Source organism: Anopheles arabiensis, chromosome 3 (genome assembly GCF_016920715.1).
Source record: "Anopheles arabiensis isolate DONGOLA chromosome 3, AaraD3, whole genome shotgun sequence".
Classification (NCBI taxonomy): domain Eukaryota; kingdom Metazoa; phylum Arthropoda; class Insecta; order Diptera; family Culicidae; genus Anopheles; species Anopheles arabiensis.
The window spans coordinates 35,366,449-35,383,673 of NC_053518.1; the positions used below are offsets into that span (position 1 = coordinate 35,366,449).

General features: G+C 46.3%; 1 protein-coding gene and 1 long non-coding RNA gene across 12 annotated transcripts in view; one reads left to right on the top strand and one right to left on the bottom strand.

The window, feature by feature from the left end:
* Positions 1-17,225, top strand: part of LOC120904089 (LIM and SH3 domain protein Lasp-like) — a 52,887-nt gene that overhangs the window by 29,156 nt on the left and 6,506 nt on the right. The gene's annotated exons all lie outside the window — the stretch shown is intronic.
* Positions 12,143-12,667, bottom strand: LOC120904098. The gene is made up of 3 exons (XR_005739697.1): positions 12,587-12,667; positions 12,378-12,501; positions 12,143-12,289 (listed from the first exon to the last, which is right to left on the bottom strand). It is a non-coding gene; the product is annotated as an uncharacterized LOC120904098 (long non-coding RNA).

Sequence of the window (17,225 nt, forward strand, 5' to 3'; positions counted from 1 at the left end):
TTCCACGTGGGAAGCAGGCTGATGAGATGAATTGTTTTGGTGGGTTGTTTTACCATTTATTCCCTATGCTTATGCTTTGTGAGCACACACAATTTGGCTTTGATGTTACGAAAAAAAGAAGTAGTAAGATTTTATTGATGCGCCACGCGACTGAATGTGACACGAGGGGCGGTCTGCCTGGGTCAAGGATGAACCTACACGAATGAATGTAACCGATTGGCAAGAAGGCAAAAAGGGAGCGCGTGACAACGCTTTGAAAGTGATTTGCCCTGTGAAGGCTTATGCTAAGACAATAATAATCATCGCTAATGGGGTTAAAACTGCCGTGCCGTGGAGGTGGAGATTATGAAGATGGATTGTCACCCGTCATTCTATCGGCTGTGGATTGTTTGTTCTGTGAGGCATTTGCGGGGACGATTCGGGTAATGTGAATGGCAATTATTATTCACAACACCTTCGCACCAACAACACAGTAGCATTTGTGTTGTGTAATTGATGGAGAAGGAGAGGCAATGTAATAAACCTATCACAATCATACTTTGTTGATGGAATGCGATAGAGATTGATGTATTCAAAATAGCTTCATCAACTAGAGATTGTATTTCATTCTAAGGTGTTGATTTACTGTCAACCGCCCGTAGAAGCGAGCTCTTTGGCAAATTTATTGATAAAACGATCGCAGAGGTTTAATAAGATGCTGGGTAACTATGCTCTGAGCGTGATGATCATATCAATTAGTAGTTGAGAGTTATTTACATTGTAAAAGTCACGCTATTTTTAGGATGCTAGACATATAGCTATCAGAATCACAGTAACTTTGTAAATATCCGTGTAGCTATCAGGATCCAGTATAAATGAGTGCTTAACAGATAACAGATAATGCTTAACGTACGAATAGACAGATTTGAATAAATACGAAAGAATAGATTTAAATAATGGGGCCCTTTCCGTTTTAAGTTGATAGGCTGAAATTTCAGCCTGTCAGCTATTTGCATTATATAGCAGTTTTCGAGCAGCTATCTAAGTGAGTACAATATACAGGTGGGCTTATCCCAAGGTGTATGCATTTAGAAGGCTGATTTTTATCGCTTCTGCTTCTGAATGAAGATTTTAAGAGTGTTTTGAGTATTCGTCAAGCCTCAAGAAGCTTGTTTGAGCAAAAGTTTTCACCCATCCTATCAAAAAGTGATGTTCAAAGTTGGTTATAAAAACATGCTATGAGACCACCTGGACTACATACACCTTGATTCTAGACTCCATCACCTGATCTCTTTAATGCACCTTGGGGTAAATGTAAACAACACCGTGTATTCGAGCAGGCACTCGAATCTAATTCTAGCTTTGTGGCTAGAATAATCTAGACTGAAAATTGCAGGCTAGTTTTTTGTGTTGGTTTTGTATGGAGTGTTTACATGATTTCTGCCTCCAACTGTCAAACTCCATACAAAAAAACTAACTAGAATCGTGAAGGCCCTCTATAATCGTGAAGGGCCCCAATAATAGTATAGGATTTTTACAGGAAATATAACAATGTAATATTGGGCATTGGGCCGGTCCCTTGGTACAGTGGTCAACTCGTACGACTTAACAGCATGACCGTCATGGGTTCAAGCCTCAAGTGGACCGTGCCCACATACGTAGGACTGACTATCCTGCTGTTGGTAACCAATGAGTCACTGAAAGCCAACAAAGCCCACTGGTACGGTACGTAAAGGCAGGCTTTTACCGACAACGATTGATTATTGATTAGATTATATTGATTAGAAAATTTTCTAATTTACTTACCTTACTATCTACCAGTTTCAACGAATAAGTCTATATTTTCCAGTGATATCGTTGATATAAAAAAATGGATTTTGTAACTCCAAACCGGATCTCTCCAAGACCAGCCTGCTGATATCGCATGCATTCCGAACCTCCTAGAACGAAAAAGAATGAAAACAAAAAACAAAATAAAACAGCCAAACAATAAAACAAAAAGCTCTTATGCCCCCATTTGCCCTATGCCACGCTAGCTGCTACACCCAACGGTGAGAATTAGTTTTCCCTTCACGTTCCCCCTGGAGCGGTGGGACCAGAGAGCCAGAACCGGGGACAACAAGAGATTTGTAAAATATTCATTGCAAACAACAGCGACACCACCCGCCGAACGAATGGTTTATTGCAAACCCATAAAAGGATGTCACAACAGCCCCAACAGGGGGATAAGGGGAGGATAGGTTTGCAAAAAGATTGACCGCCCTCCTTCCTTGCTGCCGGGAGCTCTCTAGGTGTTTGAAATATGGGCGCCCAGTTTTTGCGCCAGCTTTTCTGTAGGGGCGCTGAAGCCTCACCGTGCTGTCTGGAGGTCATCACTGTCAGCGTGTGTTTCTGGGTGCGATAAATTATCCTACCCTCTGACACACTCAAATGCTGGAAAAGCGGGGGGGGGGCACAAGACACGCCAGCATTGGACAGGAATCGTAATGCCGAGCTGCTGCCGCTGCTGCGGCATGTTCGTGACGCGCGCCGAGTTCCGTGACTGTTCCCTGCTGACTTTCCTTCGCGCGTTTCCCGTTGTGCCATTCGTGTAGTAACGTGTGGTAGCGATTTTGTCGCAATCCGTGCAATTCCTAATCATGAATGCAAAAAACGGTGTCCACGTAGAAATATGAGCCAACGGGTCTCAGTTCGACACCGGGGAGAATGCGCTTACGGCTGGGCTAGAAGCGCTTGTTCGTACCATTCATATTTTACGCGATTTCACACTTTCCGGGATTCCGGGAGAGAAAATGGAGGGAGCGCATAAACGAACATGTGTTTGGAATAAATTGTTCACAGCCAGTGAGAGGGTGCTGTCATGCATGCGCGCTATTCTCCTTCCTCACTGACCGATATATTGGACTATGCATACACTGCTACCACACACCACTGCTGCCACAGATTTTGGGATTAAGTCAACCAGATGGAAGATCAGAATGCCGTCGATCATACCCGCGTTGGGAGTGGGAGCCGTTTTGAATTGTTACCGGCCGCAAAACCCAAACGGCAGAAGATAAAGATCTTTTTCTCATCCGTGGACAACGTGATCTAGTTCTTTTTTTCTGGTGCTGGTTTAGCTGGTATGAGCGCATGTTTGGTGATCGTCTATAGTTGTCGTACACGACTACATGACTCACATTCCAGGGTCTGACAGGCAGACACACGAAGTTCATGAACGACGGATTATGCGCCGGAGGTCGTCAGTCCATGCTGAGGGGAATAGAATCGGGGCGCGCCATGAGAACAAGCCTCGATTGTTGGTACAAGATATGTCTTTATTTATCTTTCCAAAATGATCGAAGTAAGGGCACAAAGGATTAGGTTTAGGAAAAGAGTCTTTACAACCTGTCGTAATAACTAGGTAGCGTAAGGCACCTTACAGCAGCTCATAAAAGACTCCAGCACAGGTGGTAGAGGCTTGCAGAATTGCTGCTTTTTTGAAGAACTTAAACGAATCAGTTCATTCTTCTAAAATAACTGAGCGAGAACGACAGTTCTTTAGATATTCTGTACAGTATTTGAAGCGGTCTTGAACTACATTAGCCTTTGAGGAGTTCACAAAAATACAAATCGACAGTTCATCGTTCGATCATTCGTTCTATTAGTTCGTACAACTACTTGTAGATGAAAAGATGAACTCTACTAAAACAATTTGGTGAATATTGTTCATTTATCCACTCAAACTAAACCCGAACTGACCAAATCTCGTCGATTCTTCCCATATCTAATCAGGTTCATTCGAAGTGGTTTGATTATCAAATCGACTTTCCTCTCAACAGCTCCCTTCTGTCTGAAGTCAATGAATCATGAGCCACTTAAAACCTCGTTAAATCCAGAGAGCAGCCGTGCAGTGTTGCATCATCGATAGAATCGGTTCCGCCTCTTCGCACTGGTGGTGGTGGTGGCATGTGCTTCCTTGCAACAGTTAACTATTCCCCTTTATTCTAGCCTGGTTAAGTGCATCGGTGAAGTGTTAATTTGGTTGCCGTCCCCCTATAGCCGTCACACACAACCAATAAAAGCCATTGATAAACCGTTTAACAACACCGTGCGTTTCACACACTTCTCCCCACGCGGGGCACGATCGCGACAAGGTGTACAATTAGTGGATCCTCTGATTTGCGACCGAACCGGGTACGGAATGAGCTACACGATTTAAGCGAGTTGATCCAATGATCGGATGATTAGTATGGCTTACACACACCGTACACCCGTACGATCACCGCAGTGAGGCGATGATCGATCGATCGAAGCAATCAGCACAAGCCCTACTTCTGCACCGTCATGACGCCATCCACAGCTGATTCATAATTTACCCGCGTGTGAACAGAATCAATAAACGACTAAACTACTACTTTGTCACGGTGCAACAGGAGCGCGAAATTAGTGATTCGACTTCACCCTTTTCATCTGCGTCTGCGTCGTTCGGAAAAGGACAGAAACCCACCTACCGCAGAGGGTATAATTACTGTGGAATGCCCCCGCGCAGTAGCAAATATGATAATGAAGTACTAATAATATACGCAGATCTTCCGATGTCGGGAACTCGGTGTTGGAGATTGATTCGAATCGGTTTGGTATCGAAGTGACCATCACAACGGTAGGCAAGGTGGCAGAGTGTTGCTGACAAGACACTGTTGTTTACGCGCGATGCTGCGTCGCCGTAGCGTTGTTCTAAGATAAGAGCAGCGAGCATAGAAGGGGGGACAGCGATTGAGTTGACCTTGTTGAGTTTTTCAGGGTCGTACGCGTGTGTTGCTTCTCTCTTTGTGTGTGTAGAACAACAAACCGCTATTGTCCCTTTTGACTAATAAACAGTAAATAAACGGATTATATTTGGACTTCTTCTCGTTATTCGACTGCTTATAAATGTCCCCAAAATTAGAGACCGTCGTTTGATTGTTCTAATAAGTAGCAGGAAGTGCCGAAATACCTTTCGTACGATGAACTGGAAAATAAAGATAAAATATAATGCAATTATTAATAATTGTTTACATTCGTTATCAAGATGCAATACTACAGAGAAACCCCAAAAAAGTACTTAGAAAAACCCAATTTTGTTATGAAAAACCCTCCAAAACTGCATCCGAGAGCGGTTTATCGATCGTAAAAAATAATCGCCGTAAAGCTGCTTCGGCTGCTGCAGCGCACGACGCTACACACACCACACACCGCTAAAGACGGCAAAATATTTTTATGTTCCGCGAAGGCAAAAAGGGATTATATCGCATTCGTTTGCTGCCGGGGTTGTGCGCGATCGTAATAATCGTAAACTTTAGGCTTCCAAACAGCGTGCTAAAACACAGTCGGACAGTTGGATTAATGGTAGGGAAATAAAAGGAACAAAAAATGTAGGAACTATGATGTGTTCATTCAACTCGTATCATTGCTTCATTCAGAGTGACTGAAGTTGCCTCAAAATGGGTTTGGCTAGGGATCATAATAATCTTTCTAAATGTGCAACAAAGAAATACAAGTGCATAAGAGAATATGATGCATTTACATGTCCATTTTCAGCAAACGCCAGTGTTCAGCGTCTCTTAACAGCCGGTTGTTGTTTGCACTTTCTTTGATCTCCGCTAATTGAGACGCGCTGAGAGAACAGAACACTTTCTTTCACTTTCCTTTTCAATGCGAGCCAACCACAAAATAATAATAATAATAATAATAATAATAATAATATTTGAAAGCAATATGCGAACACATTCCCACATTGCCTTAAAGCGTTGTTCCGGCAGCAGCAAAACCAGACTGCCGCACTGCCTTTGTCGGTAGGCCAAACACGCCGGCTTTAATGCGACTTGGCACAACAACACACCACATGCAAGCCAACAAAAACACGTTTTGGTTCCTAGCTCTCGGGAAGTTTAAAACTGAACCCAAGATTTGAATTCAAGGTGTGTCGAACAAGCAAATCACAACGGCTTTTCTTTTCCCGTTTTCCAAAAAAGAAATACGTTTGTCACACTGCGGACAACACTGCTGCTCGTGCTCGTGTGCAGAGAGAGAGAGAATGGGAGACAGGGGATAAAAGGGAAAACCGTACTCGACCGCTTTGTTGTACACGCTTAATCCCTTTACCCCGAAATCAAGCAACCATGCGGCAAACAGGAACATGCATGCGACAGGTCCGTATGCCGTATGGCCCAGATTTTGGTCCCGTTTCCCTACTAATCGATCAATAGCTTTGGTGTAAAGAGAAGCGGGAAATGAGAGGCTTGTGGGCGCAAAACATCCCCCCCCCCCTCGTGTCTAGTATGTTTTGACAGGCGTCCTCCTCAATGCGGGTGAACCGTGTCGTAGCCGTGCCGCAGTGTGCATGCACATAAGTATGCAAATTGGATAATTCATAATAAACACTATGATTAGAGGAACGATTTTCACGGCTCGACGCCTTGTGCGCGGCGCGTGGGGTGGTCCCGGCCCAACCGTTTCGCCGCAAAAATTGAGTGGGTGGCGTTATGCTTCATTGCCATTCACCGTCGATGGCCGGGACACTAGACACAACACGCTTCGTGCCGTGAATTACAGATCACAGAGCGTGTGTGACCGCGCGAGCGCGCGCGCACGGAAGTGTTTATTGCTTGTACGCGATCGTACAAACGTAGCAACGAAACCAGCGATCTGCGAAGATATCCCTTTGGGTCAAGAATCAGTTAGTGAGTGTGTGTGTGTTTTTTTTAATCGGTATGAATAAAAAGATCTCACACCAAAAACGAAATCTCCCTCCTGCGGGGTTTGATATGCGCCAGCAACTGAGCGCGATCCGCGTTGGGAAAGATGATCGTGCGATCGAAACAGCGCGGGATGTTCAACAGCTGTGCGCGCGTGGCCTGCCCAAAAGCTGTCCACCCGTATCGCGGGTAAGCAATTAATCATCCCGGTTTTAGTTAGTTCTCCACCGTGTGAATAATGAACGAATGGCGGCGGCGGCAGCTTGTTGGATTAGATCAGCAAAATGGAACCTCTCCATCTCTCTCTCTGGGTATCATCTCATCCTTGCGCTGTGCGGTACGAGCATTCCCGCTGGTGTTGGATGATGCAATCAAGTTCTTCGCTTGGAGTTACGCAAGTGTCACCCTTCCCGGTGCTCCCGCGAAGGGGAGCTAAACGAGATGATGAAAAATTACCCATCAATACATCAATCTTTGGGGCCATTTGTGAGCATTTCTCACCAAACGCCATTTGTGCAGGCAGCCTGTGCGAACCAATTAAGTAAAGTGGCGCTATCACCGGTGCGTGTTCGAATGGGGTGTTCCCCTACTGCAAACGGGGCTCTCGTTAAGTTAACAACCCCCTTAAAAGAAAAGCGAAATTGCTTAGACACCCAATCGGGGCCAAGTAGGGCGCTGATGAAGCTGTCGACTGCTCCCCATGCTTCATGTTGGACGGAATAAATCTCGCTGGATGCTTAGGGACGTACATCAAACATCTCCACTCACACACACTTATTTCGCAACCCAAATAAAGTCATATTCGCTTCTACGGAGGTGGACGCAGAGCATCTCGTTTGCAATGTTGCTTGTTGCTGCCTGAAACGAGAGACACACACAGTTAAATAATGTACCATTTATCATTACCATGTTGCTCGTTGCTGGTGGCATTTGAAGCGCGTACCTTCGCTGTGTGTCTCTGTGTGTTTATGACTAGAAGAAAAAGCTTCTTTAAGGGACACTCTTCTAGCCCACACCGGGCAAAGCTTACAGAGCGCGGAAAGCTACCGTACTCCATTCCTGGTTTATTCATAACTGCCGACGGGGTGACATTTGTCGCTTTGGAAGATGGCTGACCCTGACCTAGAATGGTGCGTGGTTAAAGGGAGGTGTTTTAGTGCTTTTCAATGTGCTGCCTTTTGAAGACTAATACTTACTTATGAATGATGTTCTTTATTCCTCCGTTGGAAGCCAACCGCAACTGCTTGTGCTGTTGCTAAGCGAGCTTTTATTGCCGAACTCAGAAATGCGTCGTTTTGGTCATCGCAAACACAAACTCTGTAAAATCTGTAAGCCACTCGAAATCATGGGGAACTGTTTAGCATATTTATCGATTGATCCTTCGAAGAAGTAGTAGCTAGGAAAAGGGGTTTGAGGGCGCCTTATTACATCCCGCGGATGTCTTATACCTGCCACCGGATGACAGCGTAGACATGACAACTAGCGCACTAAGATGAAAGAGAAGAAACGCAGGCAGGGTTCCACCTTCTCCTCCAGCCAATGGCTACTTTGTTGATGGCCCTGCTGTCGCGGAGGGTTGATGAAGTCCCGCAGTTAACCTGTTGACAGATAAGACGACAGGGAGAGAGAGAGAGAGTATGACAGTAATTATCTACCCGGGGAGAGTCTATTACTGTAGACATTGCGTGGTATGTCGCACAAGACATGGTGGTCCATTCCGACAAGGTACGCATTACGCAGCCAAGGAGTCAGACGGAAACCAGGCCCGTTCGTTACGACCGTTCAACCGGCATTCCTTCATCGTACATGACGGCAAATTGGAATGTTTTAGAGTTTTCCCACAAACCTCCGGCTGCCGTCTGTTTGCCACCGTCTCGTTCTTAGGTCGGTTAAATAGCCTTGCACTTGACATCATCATTGTGATGTTGCGACAGAGTGCCCTATGGCTCTATTTTTTTTTGGCTGCGCCACCCACAAAAAAGCCGCGTGCTTCATTGAGCATGAAAGAGCCGCCTCGAGCGAACAGAATCGATGGCAACCGAGACACACCGACGTGCACCCGCCGACTTTAGACTCCCCCTCTATAAAAACCTCAACTACATGCTGCTGCTCGGCAAACATCATCATCATCAAACGTCCTTTTTTGTTTTGTCCTTTTTTTCCCCGGAGTGTTTTAACAACTCTCCAATCGCGGGGGTCGACCGCCAAGGGTACATCACAGACGACACATTTCGCGCATATACATATTTTCCAACCCCAGACACCCAGAGCGGATGCTGATGTTCCTAACGGCGCTCATCCCTAGGCGAGCGAGAGGTTATATGTTTTGTCGTGAGCGATTTTTTGCTCCTTGCTTGTTTCTAATATTTGCATTTTCCGACACGTTCCTCCGTCCTACCGGGCTAGGACGATGGATTGGATGGAATTTTGCCAAACCGTTGCTGTCCCTCGCTCCCAAAACCACCAGGGGTCGGTGGAAAACACGGATGGCACACTATTCGCTTCCTGTGTGACAGGTGTCGGAGCGAACGAGACAACCTGGTAGTGCTGGTGGTGGTGGTTGATGTCGCTGAAAATAGAGAAACTGAGCAGCAATGAATTTCGTTTCGCACGGTTTATGTATATGCTTTTACGGGGGGAGAGGGATGGGGGTCACCGGTACCATATCATCCACGCAGGTGAATTGTTATGAACCGTGGCTCCCGACTGCACTGAGCGGAACGAACGCATCTCCCCAAACGACTCGTTGTGAGAGTGGGATTTTTGTGTGCGATCAAAACACTCACACACACACACCGACAACGGGAGGACACAATTTCATTTCACCTTTTTTTTATTTCCCTTTTAGACTGATACACGTTTTATGAAGCTTCGAAACAGCTGATCGTCGTAAAATTTCCATAACCACTATGACACACTATCTCAGTGTGTCTTAAAGCCAACGCACATCAAACCGCTAATGAGTTTATGGCCGGTGTCCAAATTATTGCTGGTTTGAGATTTCAATTGCAACCTTGAACTAGATTTCACTGCGTGCAACCACACATACACGCGATTTCATCAAACCGAAGAGCACTCACACAAAATTGAAACATGAGAAATTGAAGAACGTAGCATGAAGGGAGGAATTTCATGTCACAATGTCACAACAAATGGGTCGTAAAAGGATGCAATATTGAAATGGTGAAAGATGGATGAAAATAGCACAGAATTTCAAGAATGTTGATGCTAAAGGGAAGAATTTGTAAGGCAGAGAGTATAACTTTAGGAGTGTTGCATCAAATTGGTTTGCAAATTCGCCTGAAAGTATGCAAACTGTATGAACAATTGACTCAATTAGTGAAATGTTGCACATCCAGCATCTTGAAATTCAATTTTGATCCTCAAACAGAAAGCAGATCGTTCATTTGCCCTAAGTAAACTGCTCTAAAGGTCCCCTTTGTCTGGTCAATGATCTGCTAATGCAAAAAAAGCACAAATCATCCACTTTGTTGCTCCAATAGTAAGTGCGCTGTGCTGCTGCTGCTATAAAGACCGTTCAAGAAATTTAACCCTCCCGATGGATTTATTGCTCCATTATTTTTCAATCGTCTACAAAGCAACACACAACCGAGTTACCGAGATTAAGTAATAAAAGCGCCCCCGTTGGCGGTGAAGTATGATCGCGAAAACCGGAGGGGGAGGGTAGTGATGGAAAATTATATGATTCATCACCACTTTTCCCTCTCGAACCCTAGACCAGGAAGCCGCCGGAAGTCTGGTCTGCTCGTTTCAACGGCACAGCACACCCGTTCAAAGCAGTGCCCCGGTTAATAATGATCGATAACTTGCGCGTCCGATGCATGATGGACGATCATCGGGGGCCGATCAACACTGACCAGGCAGTGGCAGTGGCTGCACCCGGGTAAATCGATCCGCTCGTGTCTGGACTTTGGGCGGCTTCCACTTTGAAGGCGGGGAGGAAACTTCAAAGCCGGAGGCCCCTTAAGCGATCCGGGAATTACCATAATTTTCAACGGCTGGAAAGGATCAGACAGGTTCCTCAGGGGAGAGCGGGAGAGGAAGAGTGCAGAGAAGAGAGCAAGGAAAGAAGAAGGTGAGAAGCGCGCATACACATGCACAGAGGAAAGGTGATACATCACCAAGTAGGCTGAGTGTGATGAGTGGTTGCTATGGGCAACTTCCTGACAGCAGGAGTTAGGAGAATAGCTTCACGTATTCTTGATCGATCAAATCGAACGATCGAGTGGACGTGATCAAAGGGACAGTGAAGAAATTAATCCATCACTCCTGGATGGACAGGATCACACAGAAAGGACACACAACAACAACAGCATGTCGGAGTGTTTGCTTTCGCTCTCGCAATGGAAAAGGTTTCAGAAAACTGGTGTTATTGGATAAACATGTACCTCCTCAACGAGGCCAATCGAATGGCGCGCACCTTCCAGGGGTGCGGGCCGCTGTCTCTGCCACACAAACGAATCGGGTTCGATTGATCCAAAGTGGAAGCTTTGGCAACAAATAAAAACACCACCCAAGGGCCTGATCGTGACTGCTTGAGCTGGCGTTGGCGACTTTCCCAGGCACCACACACTGTGGAATGTGAATGCGTGTACCGATCCACGGGTAAGGGCCCCCCCTTTAGGGGTATACCACTCGCTCCCCCCACTAACGGTACCACTTTCTCTGGTAAAGACGACGACCACGATGATGATGATGATGATGAATTCCTGTCAATGGTTCAAGAGGCGCATGCAAAGTAGCTCTCCTGCATCGCTGATTAAAGACAGCACAGGCCAGTTAGCGTTATGCCATCGCTTCGAGGGGTCAATCGAATCGAATCGTTGGCCCTTTCGTTGCCCTTTACGCTATGTTACCAAGAGCACCAAGAAGCTGACGGTACCAGCAGCAGCAGCTGCTGCTACAGCCGCAATCGTTAGATGCCTTCTGACCCGGAGCATACTGAGGGGTCGGCATAGAATCTATGATCGCTTCGAGCCACGGCTGATCTACTGGAAAAAGAGCTGGATGTGTTTAAATTTTCCTCCAACACGCGATTATCTTGAGGAGGGAGGAGGAGGAATTCTAGTTTGCCCTTTTTCCATTCCAGAGATCACCACCCCAGTGCCACGAGCGACCGCTTTAATGACTTTATCATCCAGTTTGCGTCGGGTTGAAATTGAAGACACGCGAGCCTGATGCAACCCGTAAAACCCCTGTGGGATGCTGTTCAAACATTTCTTCAAATAAATCTTTACTTCAGATTTCAGAACGCACACACACACACAAATCCTAACCTCGTAAAATTATACAACTTCCTGTCCGATTTAACGCCCAGCAATATGGTTAAGTTTGATGTGAAATATGTGTTTAACACAAAAAACCCTGAAGAAACCCATGTTCTGCTTGTAAAAAAAAAACAAGAACTCGCTATGGGTTGGCTTTGTGTGCCGTTCCACTGTTTCAGTGCCGATAGTTGGCACGGATTAGTATCGGATTGCGTACAACCGACCACCGACCACCGGGCAGCTGACCCCGGTTGCAGAAGGATTTGCAAAATTTATGCGATGCACGCCCACCGATACCGCCCTGAACTGAAAATAAAAAGCCCGCATACGGACACAGGAATAGGTAGAAAATATAACTAGAAAACAAGCACTCCTAACGTACAAACGAGCTTACGATGGGAATCGAAACACGTTCAAATTTCGGAACACGGAGAGGAAGTCGAGCTCAAAATTTTGGGCCGGGAAATCGATACCTCCGTTCCTTGCCTTCGGGCGATGCAGCAAGCAAGATCTTCTCTCTGGAAAGAAGTTAAAGTTACGCCTGACCGACATATCTTGCAGGTGTATCAAGTTCTGGGTGTGTGTGTGGTGTTCAAGCCTTACGTGCAATCTACGTGCCCACCAAGTACTGCAAGTGGCTGTGGAATCCGGTCGGCATTGCAGTCTCGCCCAGGAAAAAAGCCCATACTTCCAAAACTCCGCCATCATTACCGTCGATCGGTTCTAATGATGGACCCTGGGCGCGAGCGCGCGCCCTCGGCCCAACACCCTGAAATTCCCAGGAAAGTAATCAGACAGCGTGAATAATTCAAAAATCCATCTTCCGCTGCACCGTCCGAGAGTACTCCAGCACCAAGGTTCTCGTTGCGTTCTTTTGCTGGCTTCTTTCCATGCTAATGCTTCATTATTGCTGCTCGGCGTTTAGATATGCCCGTGGCATAGTTCTGGGGCGGTCTTGAACCATTTCCAAAGTGGCCGTGGCGGTAAGGATGATTTGAGGGAAATTAAGGATAACACACACACACTTTTCAATCGCAGACACCCATCAAATTACTCGGCACACTTGTGACCAAAGAAGCAGGCATAGCAACCGTTACCAAGTCGCGCCCGAAAAGTGCTGTGTGCGTGTGTGTGCTCTCCTCCGCGCAGGTAGCAGAGGTGGAAGAAGGCAAAACAAAGTCCAACAAAGTCCAAGCGCAGTGTGCTGTGTCCTGGTGAGACATCAGTCAACCGTCCATCCATCCATCCATTCCCTATGGCGCACGTAACAAGTGTTTGCAGTCCTCCAGCAGTACCGGGGCAACGTTAAGAAGTCGGCAAAGGCAAAGGCCACGAAAACACGCCAAGGAATGCCCGGCCCGGGCAGGAGGAAGTCGCCTTTTGGTTACGCGCCACGGTTGTAATTATTAACATTATTTGTTTTTTCCACCTTCCATTTCTCATTGCCCGCACACACACACACACCAACACACCGCTGACTTCGTTTCGGGTCGCTTCATCGCCAATTTCAGGTTCGTAAGCAATAAGAGCATGCTGAAAAAAGGAGCAGGGCTTCAAGAGATAAATGTCGGCAAAAGGGCGCACGGGGAATTGGAAGTAATTGAACCAGACGAAGGTCGTAGTGGGTGAGTCAGATGGGGAAAACACACAACAAAAAAAAACAAGACAAGAACCAACGCATCGGATCGCTCAAAGAACTGGGATGATGTCTTGGAGATGACCCAGAGCAGCATACAACAGCGTGAACCAGCTTCTTGGGCGAAAGGACTGCTCCTACGGTACACGAACCGATAATTGGGCAGAGTTCTGAACGAAACGCATCGAAACGGTCGAAAAGCTGTACCCGATTCCCGTCTCGTTACTGACGTGATATCCCAACCAAAGCGATGACTACAACCCCAGGCCAAAGGGATAACGGTTCGTTCGGACGAAGCGCAAATTGATCTTTGCCAACTTTGCCTTATGACCGATTAGCGTCAACCATTTGGCACAAATGAGCTGGCAATGGGGATTGTGTTTGCCCGTAAGCCCCGGTGCTGTCACATGTGAACATCCAGTGCTACCGGACAGCAGCGTCAGCCATTGAGAAATTGGCCATTTGGAGTATTATGTTGTGTTTTCAGCTTGTTACTTTCCCGCACATCCCTCGCTATCGCTCGATCAAAAGAAGAAAACGGGATTTAATGGTCCATCAAAGGCGGAAGTACTACGCGGGTGGGATGCTTCATAAAACGGAGCAAAACGACCCTACTCGTTTTTAAACCGAGTCATCACTTTTATTGCAACTTTCACGAACGCCAGCCCATCATTCCGATTATCCAAACGGGCACTTTACAACGATCAAACATATATCAGACACACCCACCGAGCGAGAAGCATTTCATAAACGGATATGTCACTTTTATGATGCCCTTGTGTTTCACCATCACCTTTACTCTGGAGCTGTAGTACCTTGTTGACAACTCAATATGAAAACATCTTCTTCTTCCGCCTCTTCTTCAAACTTCTTCTATAAATTGCGCAGGCGGCAGAAGAAGCAAGCGCGTATCTTACGCTTTCTAAATAATTTATCAATTGACATTCGGCTTGACACTATACTCACGGCCCCACGAATAGGTCGACATGGAGAGGGGGGAGCACTCCTCTAGGGCCACTATTCGGAACGCCGAATCGATTTTAAAGCGCCAACATCAACTTCACGCCGACTTTAAACTGCCTGCTGCCCTCCCTTGGAAGGGTGTGATGTCATCCGCGCATATTAACGGTGACGAATTAGTGTCATCTTGATGCTTCGAGCGAAACTAGAACTAGGTGAGGCAACCGCCAAAAACTGGCGCGAGCGCGCGCGTGTGTGGGTTCTATTTTTGGGAGCCATCTATTCCGACAACGAATTTCTTGGAGAAAAAAGACGAAACGTGATTTCCTCACCCCCGACAATCGCGGCTCATCGCACACTGATTGGTTTTATGCAAAGTGTGTGCCAAACGGTCGTTTAATTATTGGTACAGCTTGGTAAGCCAACTCTCAGTCCCTGCCCGAACACGATTCGATCGTGTACACGTGTCTGTGGCTGTCTGTGCGTATCTGTGTGTGTGGCCACATCTAAAAACATGCCATCTAACCTTGCCCTATCTCAAAGCTGGCGATGAGTACACGACCAAACCCTCTGCTGCTTCCGAGTGCCCTCCGGCGGGTATAATCTTCCACCAAGGAAATCCAATCTTGCGTTGTGTTGCGTCGTTGCCGCTTGTTCCGCATTCCCCTTTCTTGCCATCTTCTCCGATGGGGCTTGGGGTATTAATAAGCTTGGCTTACCGATACCAATTGATCCACCATCGACGACAGGTCGGAGAAGCAGGACGGAGGTCTGCCGACTCAAACAGCGTGGTTTTGAAAACGGAAAATCTTCTCGAAGCATTCAAGCGCTGGAGGAGCCCCGTAAATGCGTGCTGCGAGGGAGCGTCGGCGTTCGGCCAATTCGATAAACATTTCAATCTCATCTTGACCCGTCGCCGGGATGAGCGAGGATCGATAAAAAGTAATCACCAAATCACCTGTCCATCAGCATCCCGCCGCACCATCATCATCCTCATCAGAGGGTTCCTTCCAACTTCCAAGATGTGTGGTGTCGTACACGTTACGTTCGTCTCTGCTCAGGGGAGTTTGTTATTTGCTTTTCATCCCTCAATCCATTTCGTGTTGAGATAGATCATCATCTTCTGTCATCATCATCATCTGCCCTCGGGTGGGAAGCTGGGACACGTCACCGAACCTAAAACGGTGGTTCTCGTATTACAGAAAAAAAGTAAATACTCTTCACACTGTGTGTCCATTTTCAACATTTTGAGTTGATTGAGAAGTTTTTCCTACGTACGTAGCTATCAGCTATCACAACACATTGACACACACACACACGACAGCGAGTTAATTTAAGTTTTTTGCTCTCACCTCTGCACTCACACGACCACCATTCCATTCCGTGAAGGTGAAAAACTTTTGCCCCATAAATGAACCATTTATGGGGTGGAAAAGTTTGGCTGCGCTCGTTTCGATTTTCCAATTTTTTGAACACATTTCAGAGACAGAGAGCACTGCCCCTGGGATGATGGCATTCTTCTACGCCACGTGTTTTTGTTGTCGAGGATGAGCATACGGAGCATAAACCGTCCGGAATGCCGTCCGGAGTTTGGGAATGCCGTTCGACAGATGGCCTTAATTTAGCCCACCTCAACCCAGCAAAGCACACGCCAGCGTGTTGTCACAACGTGCTCGGCGCATTGCCTACTGTGCTGTCGGGGCATTCGCGCAAAAACACACGCATTTTCCGCCAACGCCATTGACTTTATTCCATTTCATTCCATTCGCTCTCAGTCCTGCTCAGTGCCTCCTTGGACCGGGCTCCACCCGAAGATGGTTTCTGTTGGCGTGCGGTGTCGTGCGCTGCGTGTTGGCGCAAAAACAATATTAGAATATTTTCGATGAAGGTGAATATTATCTACCACAACTGAGAGACAAAAACACCCGCCGGGATGCGATGCCACCATTGGGGGAGGAAGGTCGTTGACGGGTGGGAGAAAAAACTTTCCATTTCGTTGGCTTTAGGTTGTTAGAATTAAGAGGGGAAGTGAGACAGGAGAAAGCACAGGTGGGAGCGTACTTTCGTCTTTCGGTTGCCAAACATAAACGAGGTGTTACGAAATGTTAATTTGGCAGCAACGGACCAAACTTTCCACCATTGCCACAGCATCCAAAGATCCACAACCATTAAGGGGATGGAAAAAACGAAACTTTTTTGGTGACAATGTTTGGCAACGGATAATACCATCGATGGAATTGCTGCGGTTTTGCTTCTGTTTTCTATTCTTTGAGCCAAATCTTGTTTCACGCTGGATGTTATTGGTTATTGCTGAGTGGTTACTCGTTCACTTGGAAAACATTTTATTTAGTTTTTTTTCAATGTCATTATTGTTATTTAGGCTATGTTGTAAAATCTGAAACAAAATAATGATCAAGTTTAGTTTTAGATTGAACGAGGAAAAAAAATCATTCACTAAACGAAGCAAGAACAACATAAGCATATACAAAATCAAAATGCGCCTCAAAGTATGCAATTAGCGGTACAAAATCCCAATGTTAATGCTTTTTCTACTTTTATGTTACAGGGTTTCGAATCATATAAGGGAATAGTTCAAGCACTTACGTGAATGTTGCAAATCGGTAGGGGAATATTGCATGCAAGCTG